This window comes from Anser cygnoides, chromosome 6 (assembly GCF_040182565.1).
Source record: "Anser cygnoides isolate HZ-2024a breed goose chromosome 6, Taihu_goose_T2T_genome, whole genome shotgun sequence".
In the NCBI taxonomy this organism is placed as follows: domain Eukaryota; kingdom Metazoa; phylum Chordata; class Aves; order Anseriformes; family Anatidae; genus Anser; species Anser cygnoides.
The window spans coordinates 4,934,686-4,958,448 of NC_089878.1; the positions used below are offsets into that span (position 1 = coordinate 4,934,686).

General features: G+C 39.6%; 1 protein-coding gene across 1 annotated transcript in view; it reads left to right on the forward strand.

The window, feature by feature from the left end:
• Nucleotides 1-23,763, forward strand: part of TMEFF2 (transmembrane protein with EGF like and two follistatin like domains 2) — a 331,707-nt gene that overhangs the window by 81,323 nt on the left and 226,621 nt on the right. Inside the window, exon 2 of the mRNA XM_066999055.1 lies at nucleotides 15,578-15,673. The gene's annotated coding sequence lies outside the window, so the exon portion shown is untranslated. The remainder of the gene's footprint in view (nucleotides 1-15,577; nucleotides 15,674-23,763) is intronic.

Below are 23,763 nucleotides of genomic sequence, written 5' to 3' on the forward strand. Positions count from 1 at the left end.
AGCATTTACTGGTTAATGTACGCAATGGGCGTTAGTTTGCTCACTGTCCCCATCTCAATGAGGTAATTTCTGTCTGAAGTTTTACCTTTCTGCTCTCTCATGGCTCTTGCCCACATGCTTCCTAACAGCCCGTTCCTCACAAGTTTGAGCCAAAATGATGTGAGCTGTATGTTGTTATCACACACAGCCCAACCCACCAGGGAAGGATCCAGCTTTATGGATACTAAGAAAACATCTTCCCATTGCTTCTCAGAGATGTTTTGGCATGTTTCTGGCTTTCCTTGGAGGAATCCCGTTCTGCACTGCCACTGCAGGTCCCTTGGCCCATCCCTGCCTAGTTTCTCCCACATGGGCTGCTCTCGGGCAAAACAAAGTCTCTCCTCTCTCTGGAAGTCACTACCTGCCCCAGAGCACCCTAGGTAAGCAGGCAGCTTTCCCCTCTGCTGCAGAGCTGTACCTTTTTCTATATTAAAGCAGTACATGCGGTATTTGCAGTAAATTCTGAACAAATGAACCGAACAGTTCTGCAATCTGCCAGAGGTAATAAGATTTTTGACTGAGATGTCTGCAAATGGATCTTCAAGTTAGATATTCGCTTTGGCTCTGCGGTGTTACACTGCTGGGCATCCTGGCAGCCATCCAGTAGGAGGCTGTATTCCACTTACATTCAAAATAACTGCATCGTCAGGGATTTTTTTCATGGCTGTTGAGATCTTTGAGCAAATCAGTAGGGAGCAGAGGCCCTGTTGGCAATTCTGATTCACCGGCTGTATGGCCGGAGGAAGAGGAATGTTGAAGTCTCCACTGGCAAAGCAGGATGTAGTATGTTAAAAGAAGATATCTCAGTGGCCCTGCATAGCAAAGAACACATTTGACTTGCTAGTGTCACGAACAGGGGCACTCGAAAACAAGGTTCTCCTCCAGAGCGGAAAATCACAGGCAGGGACGTTCTGGCAAAGAAAACCTCAACCCTTCTCTGGCAGGTTTGGATGCTAAAATGTTGTCTTTTGTTAACGGTAATAATATTCAGACAAAGATGCCAGAGCCAAGCAGAGGTTTGTTAGCAAGCATGTTCTGTGCCACCAGGAGCGTCCTGCTGGGAAGGAGCCCCAGATGGCCACGCACCCGAAGGCTGGCTCTGAAAGGCTTATTCGAGGAAAGGCACTGAGGCGGTCAGAGCTCAGCAAAGGAATTTTGGGGTTTGTAGCTTCAGGTTTGGTGAAGCGGATCAGGTGACAATAGGCGGCACATTTACCTGTCCTGTAAGGCAGATAAGTTAATAACACTTTTTGTTTGCTTACTTGTTTTGAAGAACCCAGAGGCTCATCCTTGAGGTGAGTTTTCTAAGAGTTGATACCAAGGAAGAAGGTTTTCACAGCTTTCTACTTAGCATATTCAGCAAAAAACAATCAGAATAAACAAGAGCACTGCATTTAGTCAGGGAAATAGTAGTGATTTGGTTAATAACTAAGCCACTTGAGTTCATTCTAACCTCTTTTGTTTGTCCAGAGTGGGGAAGCAACTTTGAGCTGCTTTTGCTTTCTAAGAAAGTAGCTCCATGATGCCCATCATGGGCAGTAGCACTGCTTGATGGGCATCATTCATGTGTGTTGAAATTTCCTGGAGAGAAGTTTAAGCATTCAAAAACTGTGCTTTCCCTGCCTCCAGGTTTTTCTGGACTTCCTCTTTAATAAAGACTTTCTCTTTATTATCAAAACCCTTTACATCTAGAGCTGGCTAAATGCTTTCAGAGAAAAAGAACAAATTTTCATATAAAAACGCCTTTTTGTTGAGCCCCAAACGTTCCATTTGTCATGTCCCTGGTTCAAGGGCTTGCGAAGCGAGAGTGCCTGGGTGTGTGACGGGTTGTCCTGGGGGGCACGGATGCAAAGAGCTGCCAGGACTTCAGTCTCTGGTCAGTCTTCTGCTGCCGGAGCCCCAGAGCCAGCCTTTGTGTTGCTCTTCGGTGAAATTGTCATTCTTGCTCTGGTCATGGAAGCTGACAGGAACATCAATATCACTAAGTGGTTGCGGGGCCTGGGGAATTTAGCACATGCTAGTTTTTGGTCTGATTTAGACTGTGACTTAAAAGAGTGAAACAAAATCAGCCATGAAGAGAAGGCCTGCTTTCTAGGCAGCTCTTCTGTGTAGCCCTCAGATGGTGCTAAGGAGGGAAGGAAAACTGCAGCCTCTTGTGCTGGACGCACAAGGTGCAGGCAGGTTGTACCCAGTTCTGCTTGATTTTCTGTAAGGCCAATTTAGGTTTCTTCACAGTTAATGAATTTAAGACTGAATGCAACTAGTCATTAATGTTTGTGACTGGTACCACAAAAAAAAAAAAAAAAAAAAAGACCAGAAGATTCAAATAAATCATGTTAAAGTATAAAGATCAAGAATGTGGTAAAAATAATGCATTTCCTCTGTTTTAGCTGAGACCAGGCTTTCAGGCTTTTCACACTGCCATGCTTAAGCTGCCTGAATTCTGCCGTCCAGCTCGGTGACCAGCGTAAAAACTAGCATGGGTATGGCAGCGTCAGTGGACACAGCAAGAGTTAGAAATGCTGCCTTTTCCAAGCAGGGTAAGATGGAATTCCTTCTCCAAATATGAGGAAGAAAATATATATCCCTGTTTCAATGCTGAATGGCTCGTGTTCCTCCTGTCCCAAGCAGGCATGAGTTTTTCTCTTGCATTAATATTCTTAATTTGCCCATAATTGCTTTCAGGCATCACATCTGAGGCCAGCCTTCATTAATATGTTAATTGTGCAGGCCCTCCCAGTGGATTTTCCAAAGCTAAGAGTAAACAGAAAGGTTTATTTCCCCCACCCTTCCCCCAAGCCCTCTAACAGAAAAAAAAAAAATGTAGACATGACACTTGATGAAGCTTGGACCTCTGTTATGATGGAGCGCGTTTCACGTTTTTGGCTCTGCCCAGAATAGATGATCAGGATCCTTCTGAACAGATCAGATTCTCATAAGGTCACAACAAAGCTACATTTTTTAAGGTGCAATTTAGGACCACTATACACATTTCACTCGTCCTATTCCACATGGATATGCTAAATGGATGGGTAAAAAAAAAAAAAAAAGCTGACATTATCAAAGTACTATAGGGAATTGCACACACACTTGCTGTTAATTAATGTGAGATGTACAGAGGATTTGCCCACTCTGCATTGAAAATCTCTACTAAAACATGTTAATGGTGAGTATTGTCAGGGTATGCAAAAATATAAGGTGCCCTTTAAAACAGGTTCCCTAACTGTTTACTATTGCCTCCCTCAGCCCTTAGAATTGGATTTATGGAAGGGTCACATGCAGAATGCCCTTACAGGGTTCATTTTAGGCTTGTCCTGAAAATAGCCCTCATAGCTTTTGACTTAGGAAGGGTGGAGGTTATTGTGAATAAAAATTATTGGAATTCGGATTCTTCCAGCAACCTATCTCCATTAGGACTGATGACAAACCTACTATAGTGCAAAGAAAAGCCAGCAACAAGGTGCAAAAATATTTCTCTGCCTGTTCCCTTCTTTCTCTCTTCCTTATGTCCTGCCTCAGGTGGAGGCAGCTTGGAAAATTGCTGTAGGTTGGCTGGCTGAGTAGGGGTGTTCATTGTCAGCTACAATTGATGTGCTAAAGACTTCCCAAAAAAGGGTTGTCCTCCTGCATTTGTTGATATCCTTCTTGTCTTGTCTATAAAGTTTTACCTTCTTCGTCCACCCCCTCGTGTGCTCTGTAACTGTCCTCTCCACCTAGCAGTGCTCCTGGCTTTGGCCACAGGCTCAGTGCATCTCTGACATACCGTGCATTATTCGCTTAGTAGGAATGAAAAGCAGAAGCAGAGTAAGAGGGATGCTGGCTGTTTTAGGACCCATTCCAGCAAAGCCTGAGGTACACATTAGAGCAGAAAAAAAAAAAAAAAAAAAAAAAAAACACGTGTGCAGATATTTTCAACAGATATAGAAGACTCATACCTGGCTGCTTTTCCTTGTGTTTAAATACAACTTGAAATGTATCCTCATTCCTTAGATATTTATCTTCATGTTGCTCATCCTTGCAGGTTACACGGATGTGGAATGGTCACAACAGGTTTATAAGAAATCCACTTTGGCAGCCAGAAAACAAAACATACCTCTGCTCATTCCCTAAGCTCTTGCAAATTCACTGAGTCCATCATATTCTTTATTACAAGTCAGGATTCATTCAGCAGCTAAAATTGTGACTCATCTTTCCTCTGAAACCTGCTGACTTGTATCCTCTGTCAATTCAACCTTTTGGATCCATTTACTTTTTATCCTCTGTGTAACGAGTATCCATTTCTTATACATCCTGGCACCTGCATTCAGTGTGACAGCACTGCCTGCCTCTGTATTTCAGGCACTGTCGATGAGATGTGATGCCTTTATTTTTCGTCTAAATATTTCTCCTACTTCTGGTAACCTGGATCTTTCGGGTATCTGTATTATCGCCTCTCCAGTCCATGTGCCCATTTGCAGAGTATTGATAAAAATTGATTTTGTCCTGTGAGTAAATTGTACTCAGATGAAAGGAATTGCTCCCCCAGGATGTATGAAGGATTTTTGCGGAAAGCACCAGAGCACCATTGAGAGAGGTATTTTTCATAGCTCTGAAGACTTTCAGGTAGGCTTGCTAAAGATGAGCCAGATGGGAAGGCACTGTAGTGTCCATTAATGGGGTCTCAGGGACTTTACATCAGTGTGGTATTCCTTCTCTAAGCTGGAATGGCACTTAGAGAGGAGGTGTGCTTAGTCTGTAGCTAAATCCTTGTTTAAAGTAGTATTTAATTGTCAGGCTGTTCCCCATCCCTAGCCATCCCCCATAAATTACCTACAGGGATTCTGAGTGATTCTTTGATCAGAGCTTTATGGAACAGATGTATTTCAGTTTCAATCCACTCATTGCATAAAGTAATAATTTTGCTTTTAGTAGCAGAGCAGTGGTTGTAACTCTTCATATTGTTAGGAATGCATATGTTGCTGAATCTGGTTTTAGTGATTTTCCTAGTAAGCTGAACTTTGCTATACTTTTCCTGTTTTCATCTTCAAGCATACTGAGTCACACACTAGTAACTCTTACAGTAAATAAGGGTCACGTTGCAAGGCGAATCTCAAAGGCAGTGTCTGTGGAACCTGTCAGGTAGTCTTTTCCACCTGGATCCATTTAATTCCCTGCTTTCCCATACATAAGGATGTATGCCATGCAACTGGCCCAATTTAACAGTTTGTGCTACTGAAATCAGCAAAAGTGTCTCTCATTTCCAGAATTGCCCATCTATGTCATATTTAGGGGGTTCATCTACAAAATAGCTACTAAAGTAGAAAAATTATGTATAGTTGTTAGAGCCGAGACTGAGGAAGTTCTGCAGCTAGTACTACATTGTCCTACTTTGTGGCTAAATCCCGTGGTCACAGCACGCACGCCCTGTGCTTTGCAGTGCACTGGTCAGTCCCTCAAAGAAGGGGCTGTCACACTCTGATACAGACATGGCAATAACTGCTTCAAAGAAATCTTAATTTCTTAACTTCTATTCGCTGCGTTAATCTTTTTCAGTTATAATGAAAGCAATTTAAAACAATATGGAATGCATGGAAAAAAAGTATTTTAAATTACTGATATTTATAGCTGCTTCATTTTTTTAAGAAGTCCCTATTCTTAATAACCAATAACAGGAATTCAGTAGCAATACAGTTCCTGCCAGTAACCTTCTCCTAGGAAAAAGGATTTCAGTAAGCTTTATCACTCAGCGTAGCCAACAGAAATATTTGATACTAAGAGCAGTGAAACCAGAAATCCACTTCAGATGTCCTTCAAACAGCTAGATGAGGAATTCAAGGGGATATGGAATAGGAAACTCAGAAAATGGAGCTTGACTTTGATACTTACTTGGTGTGATAGAGTAATTTACTCTCCATATAGATCTTACTGTATAAGAAAAAGGAGGGAAAAGGAAGCAGTAATGTGTCACCTTATCTAAATAAGGTACCTGTCATTCCTGAAATTCTGTTTAAACTATGATGGATGTTCTTATTCAACAAGAGAGATTTTTCCGCCAGTGAAAGCAGATCCTTTCAGACAGAGAAGGACTATGATGAGACCAAATTTCCTGCCTGTGGATGAGACTGAACGGTGCAGAAATAGTTGCAGAGCAGGTTCCCTGGGATTCCCTTCTGACCACTTGCAATGTGTATAGCAGTAGAGAAGGACAGTGATTTGGATAGGAATATTTACGAAAAAACAGCTGTGCTAATAGTCTTGCTAGAAACATCAGTATTCCTTGACATGGTAACATATTCTCACAACACGATGTGTTTATTTCCTGAGAAAATTTTATTTTCTTTTCATTTAATTTTGATCGACCAGCCTGTCATTCCAGAACTTAATCTTTTTGCTGCTTATCCATGGCTCTGCTGTTAATGTTTTGCTAATTTAACTAAAGACATTAGCTGGAAATAGATCTGTGGTATTTACTCTTTTTTTCATTATTTTCCCAAAGCAAAGGAATTTTTCTATAGCTTCTGTTTGAACACTGTTTGTAGACAATTAATCTGACCAGTGCATTGACCTATTCTTCAATAATCTAGAGGATAGTTCTCCAAGCTGTGTGGCAAACCACTTCAGTATTAAAACAATGTGCTACGCTATACATACTAGGCGGTAAATTCACTGGTGTTTACCCTAGACTAGTATAAGTAGGTAAAGTAGCAAACAAACTAAAACAATTTATTTGCTACTGTTATCATAGCATCAATTAAAACCTACTTCAGCAGAATAAACAATGTAAATTAGGCCACTTCATGCAAACATAGCTATCTGAGCATGATGTTACAGTGATGCGTGTGAGTGTGTTTTGGGAAGATTGGGTGAAATAGGAATGAACGCTGACTGCCTGTATCACAAATTGCTATTATTTTCTGTGTTAATTGTAACCTCAGCTGGGAAGCCAGGGACTATCCTGGCCAATGGGAAGCTGCAAGATAATTGGAGATCTACAACTCGTTAGACACTTTAAGTCACCAAAGCTAGCAGAGTTGCTTTCATGCACACCACTAGTGGATCAACCTGTATTCATTCTTGAATATAATAATCTTTTTAATAGCTGTGGGATTCCCTTATTTGATACTTCTGAGCACTTGTGCTACAGATAGCCTTTAGAGTGGTGATTTTTAGGAATGATGATTTGGAAGATGATTATATATCCATGCACAAAAGAATATTTCATGATCTTCGTGTATTCTTTTGGCCGAAGTAGTTTAGTCCTGTACCTACAGTTGAGATGGTGTTACTTGTAGGTCACAGGAACAAGCAAGGATTTAGGCAACTCTTTCTTACAGTCCATCCATTGGAACCACAGACTTCATATAAAAAAATTAATGATTTGTATTTGTGAAAAACTTAATGAAAGACCTTCTTAAACTGCTTTACCGTGCCCCAGATACATCGATGGTATCAGGAGACAATTATGTTCTAGGGACGAAGTAGGGTTTTGCAGGGCTGCCTTAAAAGTTCCAAATCCTGTTCCGACGGAAGATACTGCAGAAGAAAGTTCATTTACACCTCTTCAATGTGCTACTTCATTGTTTACACAGTATTTTCATCAAAGAGCATGCTGTTCATTAAGCATGGGAGAACCTGACAGACGGGACCCAGAACACTTGCCATCACATTTAGCCCAAGCCTATCTGACATCTCAGCAGGGGAAGTGGAAAGCTGTGATTCTGAAGTAGACGCTTTGTGCTCTCTATCCTCTAGTATACAACACTGAAAAGAACTGCTCCTGCAGAATGCAATTCTTGCCATCAGACATTGTACATTTTACATCACAGATCTGGACTTCATGAACCTCATTTTTTCAAGTCATTTTCTTAACTCATTGACATTTTACGTGTTTTGTGTTTGGTGCCACTAGATTATGACATTTTAATGTTCAGTTAGAAATCCAAAATAGCAATTGGGGAATTACAAATTGTAGAAATCATGCCATTTAACTATTAATTATATTCCTTATTCTCTCAGCTAGTAAATGATTATATAAAAACGTCTCTTAAATGTAACATGCAAAGCCTTATTGTTATTAAGATCTTCTTGAGATGTCAGTCCACACTTCATGGGACTGACTGGCCTCTAGAGCTTGTTGAGGGTGACGGTGTTTCCATGCAAAGAACAGTGCTGAAGAGAAATAGGAGTATGTATGTGTGAATATAACCTGCAGCCTCAGATATTCACTTGAGTTCTGGGAGATGTTGAAATTCCTGCTTAATCCAGAGCAGAATGTGTCATCCTGAGTTGCTAAAAGTCAAGGAAGTCTTATTCATATGTCCTTTTACAAAGAGATTTATGAAAGTGAAAACATTTTGGCTTTGGGGGAATAGGATATTTCAGCAAAACCATTCCAAACCCATCATAGAGCGGTAACCTGGGAGTACTCCTTGCTTTGTAGCCACAGCACTTCAGCAGAAATAGTGCTATATGACATCCATAGGTAAATAAAATTTCTTCTTTTAATGCTGTTTTCTAGGCTGAAATTGATCTAATGGTATTCTGCACCTAACCTACCTTGATGCTTATATTGTGTTAAGCAACACTGCAAAAGTGCAAAGATGCAAGTAAAATTTCCACATAATGTTAGATATGAAGGTCAAGTCCCTTGGGGAGCAGCTGCATGCTGACCTGCTCTCAGGAGGTTAGCTCATTTTCTAAAGGCAAAGCAATGGTATAGTAAAGACAGCTCAGGAAATTACTAGGAAACTCAACCTGCTTTGGATTTCCAACCAAACAATTGGTGCTTGTGCAGGCTCTGTGGATAACTCCTAGTTTAGATAAGGTAACATTTTCCAGAATAAAAATCTTAGAAATGCACATCGTACAGGTCCTCAGTCTCAGAGTTTCATTCTACAGATCCTCTATTTTTCAACACTACTTTCTGTCAGCATAAATCTAGCATGGTCTCTTGTACTGAATACCCAGCAGGGGCTGAAGAACATCTTCTGGTTTGGCTTCCTCCCAGAGGAACCCCGTTCAGGTGTTCTGAGACTATCCATGGTGCGAACCAAGGTACAGAAAGTGAAATTGGCATTATAACATCATCCTGATGTGAACTAGAACACTTACACAGCCATAATAGTTGTGCTTCAGATCTGAGACCAGCACATGAGTGAAAATCCCCAAAAGGCTGCTGTTCCTCAGAGCTATGCGTTTTGAATTTTGTGAAAGGAAATTATTTCAATTCCAGAGGCGTGGTTGGAAAACTAAGTTGAGTAGGGCTCCCTCTTCAGAAAAGGTGGGAAGAAGAAAAAAAGGAAATTATTTTCCTGTGCTGACAGTTGAATAAGACAGGAAAAGTTAGGATGGGGGAAGAAGTAATATTTTGTTGCTGTTATAAATTAACCTTTCTTCAACACTCAAGAATACGCTGGGGAAGAACTGCAATTTACTTGTGCTTGAGTCATAATGTATGTTATTTGTGCCAGTACCTTTATGTTTCATTTGTCTGTATTTAGAGACAACCTCCTATTGATGGACTCTTCTGAGAGTTTAAAAAAAACGCAACAAAACTTGCTTTTTTAATTGCAGCTCTCTCTGTTATACAACCAGATTTCATGTTTATAAGTGCAGCTCTGTATTTTATCAAGATCTCTGAGTGTGACATGATGGACACAGAACTCCACTGAAATAGGAAAAAAAAAAGTGTTTGACTTTACAATAAGATTTCCTAACCACTTTTTTTTTTTTTTTTTTTTTTAAGCAAAACTAGCTGGGAAATAGAAAAAAGAAACAGCCTGAGAGATACATTTTCAGTCGTCTTGAAATACCCTTTTACCCTTGTAATTTACTTCCAGACAGTGCACCCGTTTTAGATGAATACTTTGCTAAAAACTGAAAAGATGTTAAAAAAGTGAAATGAATACATCGTGTTCTGAAGAATTGGAGATAGAGGTCATGCAGATTATTTCAAAAAGGGCTGTATCTCGCAGCAGCGATGACAATAATGGCAATCAAATAATGGAAGAGAAGCTGGGAAACAGTCGCTGGAAGGCTCTGAAATGCAGCTCTTACAGGGACCGTGTTTTTCCCAGTGCTTGGTTATCAGAGATACTATGAATATTTTCTGAATTGTGTTGGGATATAGACCAAGTAGTGATGTTGGTAAGAAACTATTGGAAGTAGCATATCCTGAAGCGCTGGCTGACCCCATATGTGACCAGCTCTTATTAGAGACCTGCACTAGAGGCTGCTAATGTTTGGCTTATTAAAGTACTCTTAATGTGACATAAGTGTTTTAAAGCTTAAAGAAAAAAAAAAAAAAGAGAGAGAGAGAGAGAGAAGATTTGTATTTCAAGTTTTTTCCCTAAGGAATAATATTGTTGACGACTGCCTTCTCCAGAATTTACATATTGCAAAAGTAACATACAAAAACATGCCAGAAATTACTCTTAATTTACTTTAAGAAAGTGCTCCTAATTTATGTATCATTTGGGAGTCATTCCCTTGAATCAAGAAGTTCAAGTGATAAGAATTTCAGACGTATGATTTGACTAACATTCCTTGAGACATTTGAATTACTTGATTAAAGAAATTAAACTTATTGTAAACATTTCAAAAGGTTACATTAGGAGCCTAATGGAAAACTAACACTGAACGAGTAGAGCTAATTACTGGAGGAAACCATTCAGAAATAATTTGGCCTTCAGACAGGTCTGGTTTTATTAGCACTGTCCTGCACAAAGGTATGTTTACTTCTCCGGCTGTGTTGTGTGCTGCTTTCTCTATTTTTCAAAATGCACTGTAAATATATGGCTATTACTGAGAGATTAGAGTGCAGAGCTCAGAGCCTTTCATATAACAAGTGGGATAAAAAGAAAAATGTGTAAGCAAAGGGACTTCTCTCTCCCTTTATGGTAACACCAATCTATAGCAACTGGTTTGAACTAGACCACGCAGTCCAGTCCAGTAAGAGGTCTTTTTTACAGGCATGTCTTTGGTAAATAATCATTTCATAGAAACTTTGATAAAAAGGGTTGAAAGAGCTGTGCTCTGCAGTTGCTTGTACATGAATTGTCATGTGGCTGCAAAGTCGGTGCTTCAAAATGAATATTTAAAAAAAAATCTTGAAGCATTTGTAGAATTTTCAAGACTGCTGTGTTTGCCACGGTGGCTATGCAGTTGAGCAGGACATTCAATTCTTGTGTAGAAAATGCTAAACTTTCTATTAAACCTGGTTTTGTGTCTCATAGATCAGGTTCTGAGGACAATGATAATTTGATGATAAATTGGCATTTATGATAATGCCAAACAGAAATCTGCCATTGATTCTTCAAATAATTTAAAAGCATTTTTCATCAGTTTTTAGCCATTATTTTCCACAGGCCAAGCACCTTGGATACCCTGGACTTAAGAAAACATTTAAAATCATGCTTTCTTGCTAATCCTTTACATTCTTAACAATCAAATTAAGATATGTTATCTGCCTTTGTCTCCGCTGGTATGTCATATCTTGCAAATAGAAATTTTATATCTGAAATTAAATGTTCAGTGATTTTATTCCCTACTAAAGTTCTAATAATAGACTTTGGAAGTGATAACTCAGAACCAAAATTAACTATTTTTCTGGTATATAAAAACAAATCTGCTCCATATTGAGGGCCTTGAAACTGATGTTTCTTTAACCATATTTTAAAGCACAGCATGGGACACTGATGCAGTCATAATTATTGCTTTCTGTTTGTTCTGGTTTTGTATGCATATCAGAAGTCAATAATATCATTATCTTCACAACATACATTAACTCATTGGGAATTTTGTTCTTCTTTTACACATTTCCAATGAGATTGCACATGTCCTATTTGTTCACTATCTGCTGTGTGTTGCAGTCTGTAACAGTTCTTAAAATAAATGTCTGCACAGCAAAACAGGAACCCAACAGTTTGCCTGGTGATGGCTGTTGCACTGGGTCACGCAGACCTTCTGGAGGGAGGGCTTGGTTGCTTTCAGCAAAGGAAAAGCTCAGCCAGGAGAAACTTTCTCAGTACAGGCTGGAAAAAGAGAGAAAGGCTTGCATCTGCAGCATAACCGATGGTTTGGAAACTGTGAAGAACAGGCAGCAGAAATATCACAGCAGACTTCAGAGCTGATGGAGAAAAGTCCTCTTTGCTGTGCACAACATGCATATATGTCTTTCCTTTTAAACACGTCTGGTTGTCTTCTAGGCTTTTGTAAAACTGACTTGCTGCTTGCAGCTACAGAGAGTGTCCAAAGTCAGGGCATGGTTTAGGTCTTCCTTTACTACCGTTTTTCTTGCCTCAAACTCCGTCTGGTTTGATTATGCAAATTTCTCCATAATATTTTACTTCATTTTTTCCTCTGTAGCCCTGTGTTTATGTTCATCGCTAACCCAGTCTAATGTTACATTCTGTTGTTTAGTTTTCAAAACTTACTATCTGGTCCTGTTTCATTCTCGGTTTTTTCACATTCTAATAGCTTTCTATAAGTTTAATCTGTCTAGTGATCTTTTCCAGTTATGAGTCTTTGATCCCCATTACCATCTGGCCTTGGATAAGCAGTTCCACAGTTTAAAATGACGTGTTTGCCTCAGCATAAGTGAATCTATCAAATCTCCTTGTTCGTGGTTCTTCATATGAAGAAATAATTTCCAGAAGTTGTATTATTTTAAGGAGTTTAGCACTCTGTAAATTTTGTAACTGATAATTCAATCTTTATCTGATAACTGACTTGGTCCTCACTTACCTTTTTAAGTATAGATTGCTCAAAGTAAAATAAGTGCCCCTGAATTGCAATATTGAAATAAACTGGTATCTTTTTCTTGTCTTCCATTTTAGGACCTCAGTTTGTCTTTACATAAAATTCTTGTTTATACCTTCAGTGTCTTGCTATGTTTCTGGAGACTTTCTATTTCTTGGAGTCCTCCATTCCTTCTTTTTTCTAACTTTTGTTCTGTCTCCCCCAGTTCTCACAGCAGATGTAGTTCCTGCTCTCAGTTAAAGATGAGTTTGAGCACTATAGTTTTGATTAGTCTTTACTATAACTGAGATTAAACATAGAGGTAGAAGGTTCACATCTCCTCTGTTTTGCTAAGACTGAGCTCTAACGCACAAGTGTCTTGATCCAAGACTCACATTGCCTTTCCAAAGGTGTGTTTCTGTCCTGCTCCTATTCAAGTCAGTGGCAAAGCTCCAACTGATACCGCTGTTGTATTAGATGAAGTAATCCACCTGTGCTCAGCCATTCTATTTCTTCTCTAACAATGTACCAGTAAGCACAATGAAGTTGCGTACTTGTAGTCATGTTTTCATTTAAACACCAAACCAGCTTCCCCTCCCAAAACTATTCACTGAAAAGGGATATCAGTCTTTGCTGTGATGTACCTCTGGACTTTAAAAAGGTACTGGATGGCATAATCCCATCAATGTTACAGTCCTTTGTGTTGGGTTAGGTTATCTCACTCAAACTATTCTCAAATGTTATTTTTTGGGATATCCAGCTTTTGGGATTAATTCCAAGAATATTCTGTTATAAAGACGCTGTAAACATGTAGAACTAAAATCTTGTATAACCTGAACTAAGGGTCAATCATACAAAGAAAAAGAAAAAAAAAAAAGGAAAAAAAAAACAGTAATAATGGCTCCAGAAGCTTTCAGAGTACCTGACAACTATATTGCATAAGAGTGAGTATAATACTGGGACAGTATTTGCCTTTTACCCAGTATTTGAAAATAAACTTTCATATGAATTTCTGGGACCAAAAGATAACTGTCATGATTTAGTTTTCTGTGAGATCACATCTGTCTGTGTAGGAAGCAAATGGCTGGCATGCAATTAAAAAAGTTCCTTGCTTGCTTGCAACCTGTAGTGGGTTTGCGTGACAGGGTTTTGGTAGCAGGGAGCCATAGGGATGGCTTCTGTGAGAAGGATCTAGAAGCTGCCCCATGTTAGGTAAGGGCCCCACTGCTGACCAGGGCTGAGCCAATAAGCGATGTTGTTTTGCGCCTCTGTGAGAGCATATTTAAGAAAGGGGAGAGAAAAAAAAAAAAAAAAAGCTGTGCCACACAGCAGCTGGGAGAGTGAGAGGAGTGAGAAACAGCCTTGCAGGCGCCAAGGTCAGTGAAGAAGGAGGGGGAGAGGTGCTCCAGGCGCCGGAGCAGAAGTCCCCTGCGGCCTTTGGTGAGGACCATGGTGAAGCAGGCTGTCCCCCTGCAGCCCATGGAGTACCGTGGAGCAGGGTTCCACGCTGCAGCCCGTGGAGGAGACCACGGTGGAGCAGGTGGACCTGCACTGACGGCAGCTGCAGCCTGTGGAGGACCTCTGCAGGAGCAGGCCCCAGGCCGAAGCTGTAGGCCATGGAGAGGAGCCCACGCAGGAGCAGGTGACCTGGCAGGAGCTGCTGCCTGTGGGGGATCCAGGTTGGAGCAGTTTGCTCCCGAGGGATGGACCCCGTGGTACTGACCCATATCTGGAGCAGTTCTTGAAGAGCTTCTGCCTGTGGGAAACCCGCGCAGGATCAGTTCAGCAAGGACTGCATCCTGTGGGAGGGACCCCACAGCACAGGGGGCAAGAATGGCTATGAAGGAGAGGCAGAGGTGAAGCGCTATAGACTGACCACAAACCCCATTCCCCCGTTCCAGAATCTGTTGCCCTACTGGGTCCTAGGCTATGGCAAATAGAGGTTAGGTATAGAATGGGTGCTGGAAGGAAGGAGATTTAAATTGCACTATTGTATGAGGGTGTGTACATATTGAAACACAGCAACGATCCCCAATTCAAGGACTATACGTACTTTAAAAGTTTATTTTCAAGTGTGTCTGCAAACTGCTAAAACAGAAAGAGGGAAGAGAAATCAAAGAGGGTAATGGTCTGAGCAAAAAGTATCAGTTTTCACAAAGCAAACAGTACAGCCATCCTACTTCTTCCCAGCACAGTTTGTTTTCACCACCTGCCTCTCTTCTGTCATCTTCTTCTGGATGATCAGTAGAGCTCTTCATTATTTGTCTCTGCCTGCCATCCCCTATCTCATTGTCTTAGTAATGCCTTCACAATCCTTAATCCTTTGAGTATCATTTGTGCTTTCTTTTTCTTATATTTTTTCCCCTAATTTCTCACACAAACTTACGGTACCTCTTTGACACTGGTATTTCTTCACTTTCTTCACTCTCTCTTTCCACGTCCAACTGAACCCTCTGAACCTCACTTTTTTACTTTATCTCTGATCTCTCAGCAGTGTGCAACAGCCCACGATTTTGTTTTTCTCTTTCATTCCCCTGCTCAGTTCCCTGTGGAGTTTAGGTTTTCCTAATTTCCACCTCTTTCTCTTCTAGTGTTTTTTTTCGGCAGACTCCTCTTATGTTGCTATGTGTCCCAGAGGACTGTCCATGTGTTGGAAGATTTCAGTAAGCTCAGTATCATCTCCTTTTACCCATGTAGACGATAGGCTCTATGCTGCTGTATTTTTTTTTTCCTTTTTAAACAACCCCCACAATATTGTTGATAGTCTCAGATGGAGATATTTCTGCAAAGTAACCTGGCTTTCTTTTCTCCTTTCTTACAGGCCTGGTCTGCGGGAGATGGACAGAATAACGGGGTGTTGTGCTCTCCTCCTGGTTCCTGCTTGGGCAGTGCACATTTGGACAGGCAATCACACCAGGTCAGTAGCCACAACGGGTTTTGAAGTGCAAAGTAAATAAGTGATGTCTGACTGTGATAGCTCGAAATCAGCACTAAAAGTTCTCCGATCATTGGTATTCCACAGGCCATACTCATTCACAAAGAAAAGATCAAGCAGATTAACACCTTACCTTTCTAGTTGCATATAATTACTATAACAGAAGTTGCCTTTTTGTAAATCTGAAGATAAAACAATAAACTTTGACTGTCTTGATTTGGTGCTTGTGCTTGGCACATCTGGGAACATCAATACTCACTGGGTAGTCATAAAAAACGTCTTGAAGTTTTGTTGATCTCAGCATCTTTCTAAACTATCAGTGGAAGTTAGTGTACCACAGATATATTTTTCAGTACGAACTCTTCCCAGATCTTCAGGAAATACACAGATTGTTTCTCTGAAAATGCTCGTTCACTGCATCAAATTGTTAAATCCATCATTTTAAAAGATACGGTATATTGAATGTTCACATTTTAATGATTAATGCACTTACATTGTTGTGTCTTGATTTTCTCTGCATATTACAAATGTTTCAGCAGCAGATTCCCAAAAGGATCAGTATTGAAAGCAGGACTTCAGATGAATTCATGTGCAATCAAGGTCAAAGCTAAAGTTTGGTGACACAAGCTTCTTTTGGTCCCTTTGTAGCCTGGCTGTCAGTTACGGGAGACATTACCAGTATGCAGCTTCACGTCTCCCTGTGAATAGTGCTAATCGTTTACTAGTATCTGAGGCATGTACTGGTACAAAAGAGGTGTACCCTAGCTCCTGTGCTCTTCTCCTCAGTTAATTACCATACAAACAGGGAGCTGGCATACTTGGAAGGACTATTGACTATGCAAGTAATTAGCTGCAGTAAATATAGGAGAGAAGACAGCTAGCAGGTTTTTAGATGTTACTTGCTGCTAAGGAAAACTGTTTTCTTTGTTACTGTCTTTTGTGTGAAGGCCAGGAGCTTACCAACTCAGGTTCGAACTCCTCAGAGGCTGCAGGGCAATGGAGTGTGCATGTAATTATTTGACAGCCTGCAAAGGGGCAGATGTATGCAGGCAAAAGTCGAAAGCCAAAGGATGGTTTGAAGGCTAGCTTTATGGTTTGTTTGTTTGCTTTAACGTGTATCATTTTGCACCTGGTATTTACAGCGAAGCCCACAAATAGTTGTATTATCACAGATTATCTCAGATTTTCTATACAGCCTAAAAATAAGGAGCTTGGCATGGCAGAAGACTCTCCTTTTAACTCCATTTCTGTCATTCATATGACAAAGTGACACACTGCATCCTAACTGTACAGAGCTGAGAGCATTGGTGCCTTTTGATCTCCCAGGGCTAGGGGAGCCTAGATATGGTTCTCAACCACGTAAAGGCATTCCAGAAGCTGGCCTTTTCTTAACTGTAATTTTAAAAGCTAGGTAGTGTGACTGAAATACTGCGGTCTTAATTTGTGATCCTTGTCCACCCTTTTTATGTGGGAGCAGCAGCTAGCGGCTGTTTGAGAGTAGTGCTGGCATGGGAGCTGCACAGGGTTGTTCTCTCTCTGAAGCCCCCCTGCAAGCCCTTCTGCAGAAGTGGTCCTAGACTGATCTCATTACAATACATCAGCATTCAGGCATAGTCAGAGACACAAATCTTGAGTGTTAGCTGTGAGGGCCTTTTAAATGAGTGCTGATACCTAGAGTGTAGCATTTGCCCAAATTCTATATTGTAGATAATTTTAGCCGTGCACCCAGACTGTATAAAACATAAATCATTTAGCTTATCTATTTTAAAGGCTTTTACACAGCAGTCAGCTACCATACTTGGTTAAATAGGTGCTTGTCACACCTATTTAATGAATTAAATGTGAAAGCCATTTCTTCTTACTTTTGGCTGTAACAGGGCTGGCACAGGTTCTGTTCTGCTGAAGTAATGGAATGGTAGGATCCATGTAATATAATTTTATAAGTGCAATACTCATCAGTACATCAGCTAATAGGAAAAGCAGAAAAAAATAAAAAAGAGTTAGAAATTAAGACCACAAGCCAAATATAATCATTCTAATTCCTCATGGAAAGTTACTATTTTAATTGAAAGATATGACAATAAAAATGAAAAATATGAAATAATTTCATCAAAAAAGGTGTAATTTATGTGTTCTATATTTCATATCCTATTCTTTACTAGAACAGAGTAACACAGATTGATTATTGAGCTGTCTAATTTTTTAGAATATTTTGGTATGTAACACCCATTGTAAGCTCTTAGAGATGATGTGTCCATGTGAAGATAAAGAAGGAAGCATTACTATTGGGAGAAAAATCTGACAATTCAGAATCATTTTTTGGTGAAAATTTTTGCCCTTGATATTCCGAATATGTGAATCCTTTTATTAGGAAAAGACTAACAAAGTATTCCCACTGCAGCAAGCTTAGATTTTAGATGCACTGTCTTCACACACTGTAAAATGTTCCCATTGCGCTGGTGGTGTCTGGCGATTGTGAATTATTAACTAGGATTGCCTTATTCTCCTTCTGACTCTGGCACCGACTTACATTATCTCTTCATGCAAATCTTTCAGTTTAGGTATTATAAAGTAACTCAAAAAGCAGCTGTTAAGTAATATAGTGTATTATGGCAAGATGTAATTGTTCGGTTATACTTTTTTTGAATTTCTGTGTGTAGCTGATGCATGCAGTATTTTGGAGTAAATAATATCTTTTCCTCATACTGTGGCAAAGAGGAAGTAAAATGGAGTCAGCCAGTCCTTACTATGTCTCTTCCTATCATCTTGGCTTTATCCTGCTGAGCCAAATCATCTGCAAAACACAAGTCATATGCTGATACCATCACGAAAATGCCCCATACAGGTGCACAAGCATGTAAGAGTGCAGATGATAATCAGTCGAGAGGCAGACAGATCTGACATTTCCTGAGAGCAGTTCCTATATTTTATTGAGTTGTCATGCCTTGTTGCATACTTAATGAGGATGAGCCCCTTTATATGCGGATTTCACATTACAAATGTTTCGCTGCAAATAACTTGTGGCAATACATCTTCCATGCAGCAAGTAAACATATACAACACTATAGCACACCCATGTTATTGTCACAACTGTAAACAACTAATAAAAGAATGTATTTACTGTGCCTCAGAGTCATTCGCTTCCAGTAATATTTTCTCCATTTTCAAGCCTATTGACTTTATGGAACATTTGGCATTATTTCATTGTATCATTATTGCTTATTGTGTCATCATTTAAACACAAAGCATGCTATGTATCTGCATATATAGTAGATCTGCATATGTAAGAGGATATTTCTGTGACTGGCAGGTGTATTATGTATCATCCCAAAGACTAGGGAAGTATTTTGTGTACTATAGTTGTCACTGACCTCAAGACAAGTGATTGAAAAATCGACAGTGGGGTGCCGATGTCATCAAGTTTCTTCTGGTAGCTTCTGGGTATGGAGGGAACCAATGTTTTCCTCTGCAAAGGCAAGCAACTTTGCTGGATCTGCATGGAAATATGTGTCCCTGTTGATGATGTGAGACCAAGAGCTTGAAGACACCAAAAGGTTGTTTTGGTGTTGCTTTTAGTGGTGTTTTACTAATATGGAAGACAGAAAAGCATGCAGTTATTGAAATGTGTTATCTGGTTGATGTTACTGGACTGTTAGCAATTGAGAAAAACAAATCCTGCTTTCTAGAAATTGCTCAGAAATTCAGCTTAGTTGTTTTCCCCTTCAAAGATGATTTGTAAGAACTTAACCCAGAAAGGATCACCAGTATCAGTGAACCCTAGCCATTGCAACTTTGCTGCGCTCTTTCAAAACCTTGCTTTCCTGGTGGTCCTTTATCACTAATTTCTACCTTACGATTTTTTTCTGGCCTGTTTTAACAATTTGTTCTCTGACTACCATTGTCTTTTTAGACTGAGTAACTTCTCCTGTCCCCTTGTGCATACCCCGTATTATTCATTGAGAGCAACTGTTGCCTTCACAGCTTTCTGCTTGGCTAAACTAGGTGAGCTTTTTCAGTCTGCTCTCATAAAATAGACTTGTCATTCCCCCATTGTCCTGGAAGCTGTTCTGAATTTTTTCCGATTTGAATTCATCTATTCTAGGTTAACAAAAACTGTACAGGGTATTCTAGAGAAAACTTGTATCCAGTACAGTAGAATGAATAACCTTTTATATCCATCACAAAAATCTTGATAGCGTAATCTCAGGAGTGCATTTGCCTGTTTTGAGGGCCATCACATCTATATATAATTTACCAAAGAGAAACCCATATCTTCTAACTGATAAACCACACATTACAGTAGAGATCTCCTTTCTGAGTTTTTAAATGCTTAGCTTCGTTCCCCCTTATTCCACAACACTGCAAACCTGTGCAACACCTGGAAGATCTCTTCCTGTGCCTTGACCTTTCTTTTATCCCATACTTCTCTGGCTTACTGTCTTCATCTGGAGGTCTGCTGTGTTCCCTGTTCTGTATGCATTGGCAGTCTTGAGTCTCCTGGACAGTTTCTCAAAGTAGACCTTTGAACCTCTGTCTGATTTTTGTTCCCAGGAATTATATTTGATGTTGCATAAGTAAATAGTTTCTGTAATATATCCAGCCAATGGTAGTGAACATTCCTCAGCTTCTGAATCTTCATGTTCTTGACTCAACCATAGTCTTAGTAGCCATCCTGATCTTCTCCTTCTTGATTACTGCCAAAGGAAAAAGGACCAATGTACCATAAATTCATCTCCTTGCTGGCTTCCACTCTGCTCCCTGGGACAACTTAAATGTACTGACAAAAATACTTTCCTTGTTTTTTTCAGTTTGATGGCTGGGTTGCCAGTAAATGCATTCCTCTTTCTATTGCCTTTCATGAGTGATACATTCTGCAAGCTGGGTAAAACCTGATGAAGCTCAGTTTGCATCATGATTTTTCTTCATACATCACTTATATTACAACACAGTTTTATAATGCAGAAGGATTACCTGCTGCTGAGGAATTTTAACTACATCTCCTAACTAAGCTAGTGGCAAATTGAAAACTAATAAGATACGTTTTGTATATCAAATACTGCTCTGGGTACAAGCTAACCTAGGCATCCAGTAGATTGCAACTTACTGCTCAGTTAGGGAAAAAAAAAAAAAAAGCAATAAAGAAAATTGTGACAGCTTATTACATGAAAGAAGAAAATCATCACCCAAAGCAGAAGAAATGCTATTTTATTATACAATAATTGTACAGGGTTCTTAACATTTTTGTATGTGAAAATGTTAAATGTTTTTCAATGTTATCTGTAATAAATATTAGTTTGAAGGCAGAAAATAATGTAATATGTTTTAGGAGTCAACAGTATCTACAAAACTGAAGCTATTAGCATAGCGAGTTGAGCCATCTACCTGTGCAGAGCAAAAGCCAGGCAGCACCTTTTACTGTTAAATGAAAACTAATGTTCAACTAATGTTATCGTTGAGTACGGTGATGGGGAATGTCTGTCCTTCAGGACAGATATACTTCAGAGCACAGGAAGCAGAACATTTTCCTAGTTCCATGTTACAGAAATTTTCTGATCTTCATTAATCACAAAATACTGCACTTCGATCCTATCATTGATGGAAAAAAATAGGGGCATCTTGCAGTTCAAGCCAGGAAAGGAGAGTAAACAGGGAGAATTATGGGGATAAAGTTCAGTATTTAAAATGATTAAGTTATATTTTACATATAATTATCTTGAAAACTAACCAATTTCATTGTAATTTAAGTAGCATTTATATAAATTAGGCACATGTGACATTTCTAATTAGGAATAATTTAATGGTTAAATCATGAGTTTTTAAAATGATAATTGGGAGAGTTGTAAAATTTCAAGGTCTGTGATTTTAGAATTGGATTGCTCTTTGACTTATGTGAAAGAATAGATTGTTAAGTGAGTGCCTCACAGGAGAAAAGCAGTCTAGGATATTATGATTTGAATTAGTTTTTCAAAGGAATTTTGAGTAGGCAATCTGTCCTCTGATCTTTCTTTGCACACTAAAAGTATGAGTCAGTTATGTTAAGATAGTTAAATCACCGTATTCTCAATTTAAGCTAACAGCTGGAATTGCTGAATTCAATGTGTGAGGAAAGTGATGCATTAAGAGCACCCCATACAGATACTCTAATGAATCTAACGTATTCTCCAGGGGAAGCTATTTTTTTAATATATAGCTGCTTGTTACAGATGCTGTATAGCTTCTTTGAGTTCAGAACAAGAAATTAAGAACTTGGAATATTTATAGTCACCTGGAATATTTATAGTCAATATATAAACTTGTTCCAAAGGCCCCATATATCGGTTCACAAGACTGGGAGGTAGCCAAAGACACGGCATGTGTACCTTCTAGCAGCGCTTTTGAGCGAGAACCCTTGGGTCCAATGTAATTAATTCCCTCTCCTTGTGCATGACCATATATGCTAGCCCCAACAGTGGAGCAAAGCATAGCTCCATCGTGGGCAGAAGCAAACGCGAGGAGCACACGCGTTTGGGAGAGCATGAGCCACAAATCTGTAATGTGCTGATGGTGGTATGCCATTGACTGAAGATCTTCGTGCAGAAACATCCGGCTCCGTGGAATACAGAAATACGCTCTGCAATGCAGTAGCAAATATATTTATCACAGCTTGGTAATACAACAAACAAGAACAGTTTGCAAATCATTTCTGCCAGTACAAACTATTTATTAGTGGTTTCAAGAGTTACACTCAAAGTGGCTCTCTTAGTGGTTTTGGTAGGGTAATTTGGCCCAAGTATTAGGACCGTGTGCTTTGATTCATGTAGAAGAATTAGACAGGTGAGTGCCTCACAGGAGGGAAGCAGCGTAGGGTATGATGACTCAAAGTAGTTTTTCTGAAGAATTTAGAAGAAGCAATCTGTCCTCTGATCTTCCTTTGCACATCATAAGTATGAGTCAGGTGTACTGGGACAGCATGTCCGCCTTCTAAAGGACCGATCGGACACTTTTTTTTTTCAGTCTGGGAAAGAAGCAACTGGAGAAATGAGAGTTTATAAAGCCGTGGGCAGTTTGGTGAAGCAGGACATGCTCTCCTGCGTCTGATACAGAAATGGAGCCTTCCAGTGAACCTGGGAGGAGGCAGGTCCACAACAAATGAAAGCGATCCGTGTAGAAAGTGGCTGAGTTTAGGAAGTCATTGCTAAAGGATACCTAGGAGTGCTAGAGATTTGCATAATTTTAAAAGAAAATTCAGGGAAGAGAAACCCCTTGAGGATTACCTAATACCTAGAAACTATATTTGGCCAAGGAAGTCCCTGAACAGAAAATGTTTGGATGCTTGAGGAACATCACAGGGAAGGTGTTACTGTGCTTTTTGTTTTTCCCTTGACATCCACTTTTAGATACTGTCAACGATGGAGTTAATGGGACTATTTGTACCTTTGATCTGATCCATTTTAGTGGTTCCTGGGGTTTTCCTTATTTTAGAGCACACTTTGCTCACAGTTTCCAGTTTTTACCTCCTTCTCTGATGGTCAGTCAAATCAATGAAAAGATACCACTGTCTTCACTGAGGAAGCAAAATGGGAAACCCTACTGGTGATTATATGAAGCAAATACCCATTTCTCTCTTCTTTCCCTATAGTTTCATTATGATTCAAAATCTGAGCTCTTTTAATTAATTTCATTTTAATTGCCACATCAGGAAAAAAAAAAAAGGAAGAAAAAAAATATCTCACAGTCTCAATTAGAAATCTGCTGGACCTTCCAGCACAGGTTCAGCAAAAGATTTAACCTGGGAAATATAGCTCAGTTAAACTAACCCCAGATTCATCATCTCAGGTGGTTGCATCCCATTCTCCTGGACTAATGCTGTAGATGGCAGCAGTTTTAGTTTTTGTAACTGTACAAACTTGGGTACATGTGATATTCCTTTAAAAAAAAAAAAAGTGCTCCGTGCAGGTCAGTTTGGCATTCCTGTTTAAATTATGTGTTGTATTTGATTATGCTGGATGGACCTCTCAGATTAATTTCATTTGTATTTACTGTCTTTTCTTTCAGAGTTGGCTCTGACAGAGTAAGTATGTTGATTTTTTGTA